The 3,764-nt window shown below is 27.4% G+C and overlaps 1 protein-coding gene across 4 annotated transcripts in view; it reads left to right on the top strand.

Moving 5' to 3' along the window:
- Positions 1–3,764, top strand: part of tok (tolloid-like protein 1 tolkin) — a 59,262-nt gene that overhangs the window by 3,287 nt on the left and 52,211 nt on the right. The gene's annotated exons all lie outside the window — the stretch shown is intronic.

Here is a 3,764-nt window from a genome sequence, read left to right as displayed (position 1 = left end):
CTACTGTTAAAGGCTTTCAAAGAGCGACTGACAAATTCATAACAGAAAGTGGAAAATGTAATCAAATATGTCGGTGCTAGATATGGCAAGAAATGTAAACATTTTTTTTCGATTTCTCTGAAACGGAGCAAAAACGAGCATATGTCTATAGGACTTTTTTTCTTAGTTTTTTACTCCTCTACACGCTCCCGAAGTTTTGCGATTTAATTTGGAAACACCCTGTACATAATACATATACACAATTATTTTATGCAAAAAAGATTCCCAGCAAACACCAAGTTGCATGTAACGTACATGTTAGTTGTAATTTCCCATTTAAGAATATAACTATAATATAAAGCGTGTGTTATATTGTTATATTGTTGAGTGGGAAATTACAACTAACATGTACGTTACATGTAATTTGGTGTTTGGTGGGTTACAACTCAAAAGGTTCGTTTTCCTATTGTTACGATTTACGAAAACTTTAGCTTCCAGTTTGAAAGATTTAAAGGAAGTTTCCACAAAGATCAGTACTCTTTACATCTATATGTATGTCTATTATAATGAGGAAAAAGCATGTCACACTTTTCTATATTGCTCTAGATTACTTTAGAAGGTTAAAGAAAAAGTTGGCCACATCACCGTCGCGTGTTTTCGAAACGTTAATGTATCCTGGTGTACATGGTGTTGTAGAACACGCGCTCTTCTCTTTACTCGATTATACTTAAAATCTCTAGTTGTATGTACACGCTGTGATTTCTTGTTTAAAAATAAATGACAAATTTTACTGTATGGTCTCATCTCTCTCTCTCTCTCTCTCTCTCTCTCTCTCTCTCTCTCTCTCTTAAGATGATTCTATTTCTTGGATGATCGAGAATTTCTTTAAAATATTTGTTTTGGTCAACTTTAAAAGTTCGAAAATATCTATCTTCCAAATGAAAAAACATTGATATTTGTTTTATATAAAAAAGTTTGATCATTCACATAATGAACATTGTTTAATTAGTGCAAAAATTAATGTTTCTTCAAAGTTTTTTCGCTTAAAAGCTAATTTCACATTGCTTTACATTAAATTTTCATCTTTACGAAACATTCGTTCATGATTGTTCTTTTCTTTTACATTTTCTATCTTGTTCTTTGGCTCTCTCTCTCTCTCTCTCTCTCTCTCTCTCTCTCTCTCTCTCACTCTCTCTTATTATCTTCCTCTTCCTCCCTTCCCCTTCCACTTCTCCTTTTTCTTTCTTATTTGTTGTTGGATGCTTGCTTTCCTCCTAATTGATTTCCTCTTTAAATTAGAAGATTTTAAGTTAAAGATATACACGACAAGTGTATAATAATAGTATATACATACCTACTTCAAAAATATTCTATATTTTCAACTATTGTATCACGACTTGAAATGCATAAAAATATATGTTGTTGGAAAATTTAATGGTAACGTCACGAAATGTAGAATAAATTTTTTAGTTATATTATTAATATGATATATCTATTTATATATTAATATGATATATCTATTTATATATTAATTATCTTGATTAATATCAAAACTTTTAAGATGATAGTTAAGCGTGAAATATCATATAGATAGTTCATGATATCGAGCAAGATTACGTGTAATATTTTTACATATTTATGCAGCTTGTAATTGATAGTGGTATCAAAACATATCCAACGATGCTATGTAAGTTTATTCCGCAAGGTGTACAATTACATCTCTCTTTATATATATATATATATATGTACATACATATACATATATATAATATCTAAATATCGAATGAACGCATATACTTGAACGTTCCAAGTTAAATCACGTTACACGCAACGTCCATTCATGCAACATCATATTATATAAAGCTTATTTTAATATTATATTTAAACAAGCAGATTAATTAACTGTAATAAATTCAGGACAAAAATGTATAAACAAAGAGACTACTACTACAGACGTATTTGTGTAGAAAATACATATGTACTTAGACTATGAATAGTACCAAATATATATAAATTTGTTAAAGTTACATACAATTATAAAAGACATTCACGAATGTCTCCAATAGAGATTTTAAAGCAAATAAGATACACGATTCTTAATTACAGTTTGCTAAAGTTTATTGCTTGCAATAATTAATACCGAAAATGTAATATAAATATATAAATTACACACTACCGAAAAGACATTAAATAAATCCTTAAGTTAAACAAGTCTTTTTCGTTTTTTTTTAAGTGACTAAAATTTATAAGTGACTAAAAATATGTTTTTTAACGAGACGTAAGTGTAACAATATTAAATCTGCGAGGAATATAAAAAGCATTATTTAAGACAGTCATTTATTAAATCAATGCAAATCGATTCTCTTCGATCTTCTTGGTTAAACCGGGAAACATCCATTCGCCTTGCTTTCCTTCTGTTTGCTTGATTATCACATCGAGAGATAACCTTTTAACCCTCAGCATGCCTCCGACACGCAGTTTGTGAAGCTTTTTCTTTAATTTCAGCGAGGAAATAAGATTTTGATGTATCTTTACCATTTATTTAGAACAATGTTCTCTGTTAGATATCAAAGGAGCAGTGGCAACCCAATTCCTTCAGTTAAATAACATTTTGTTATTTTTAACTTCCATGTGTGTCAAAATGTAAATCAATCCATTTCTATAGTTATTTTTAAAATAAACAACGTTCATATATTAACGTACGCACTTAGTAAATAATAAAGATAAATTCGGGACAAATTTAATAAATTTTCTTGAGTTAAATTGTTTAACTTCATTGTTTTAGTTAAATTAACGACATATTGAGTAGTAGTGGCGATATCTATAGAAATGAATAAAAATATAAATATTAAATTTATAATTTCACATTAACAGTGTAAGCATCTAGACTTTGGATATGATAAGCAAGCTCATAATCAGAAAAATTCGATCATTGTTTCAGTATGTAATGTATTTATTTAGATGGATGAAATAATATATGACATACATAATATACAATAATTATATAATTATCTTTGTTATATCGCTTTAGGGTAAAAGACCATATTACTGGCATATTAATATAAGCGTTTAGTCAAATTTGATTTAGTATATTTATACAATTAATGATAATTTAAGTATTAAAAATATTTTTTTTAATTATTTCAATTGTGAACTTTACAAATAAAATAAAAGAGTTTAAATAAAATTAACTGTTTTTTTATTTAATAAATAAAGAAACTTAAAAACGGAGAAATTAAGGGCATATACCACGAACGCTCGATGTTTTGTAGCGAAGCTTATCTTAAGATCAATACATATAATTACAGTTAATAAATAAATAGACGTTTCGGCTTTTAATTAGGCCAGTATATAAAATTAAATAAAAATTATATAAAATATAATAAAAACGAAATAGTATATATAGTACAATTAATTTAAGATCTTTCTTTTTTAACATGTCTGCATGTCAGTACGCTCGTTGAATTTATTTTTCTACTTTCTTTAGTTGCATATTTTTGAATGTATCCAGCAATTTCGTCTTATACTCCAAATTGTTACCGTTTACATATATACATACATTTATTGTTTAAAGAAACTTAGTTGCACCTAATACTGGCAGCTTTAAAATTTCGTTGTTCGTAATACTAGCAACCAGATGAATGCATTACTGACAGTTTTTCGTATTAAATTATTGTACCTATAAACTTGCAATTAGTCTCTTTGTGTTTTAGATAATAAGTAATTAAATAATTTTAACTTTTGAAATGTTTTTAAATGCTTTTATTGAAATAATATACATATGT

Source organism: Mycetomoellerius zeteki, unplaced genomic scaffold (genome assembly GCF_001594055.1).
Source record: "Mycetomoellerius zeteki isolate Tzet28-1 unplaced genomic scaffold, Tzet1.0 scaffold234, whole genome shotgun sequence".
NCBI lineage: Eukaryota > Metazoa > Arthropoda > Insecta > Hymenoptera > Formicidae > Mycetomoellerius > Mycetomoellerius zeteki.
The sequence above is the reverse complement of the archived record's forward strand: the minus strand, read 5'-3'. Positions and strand labels throughout refer to the sequence as shown.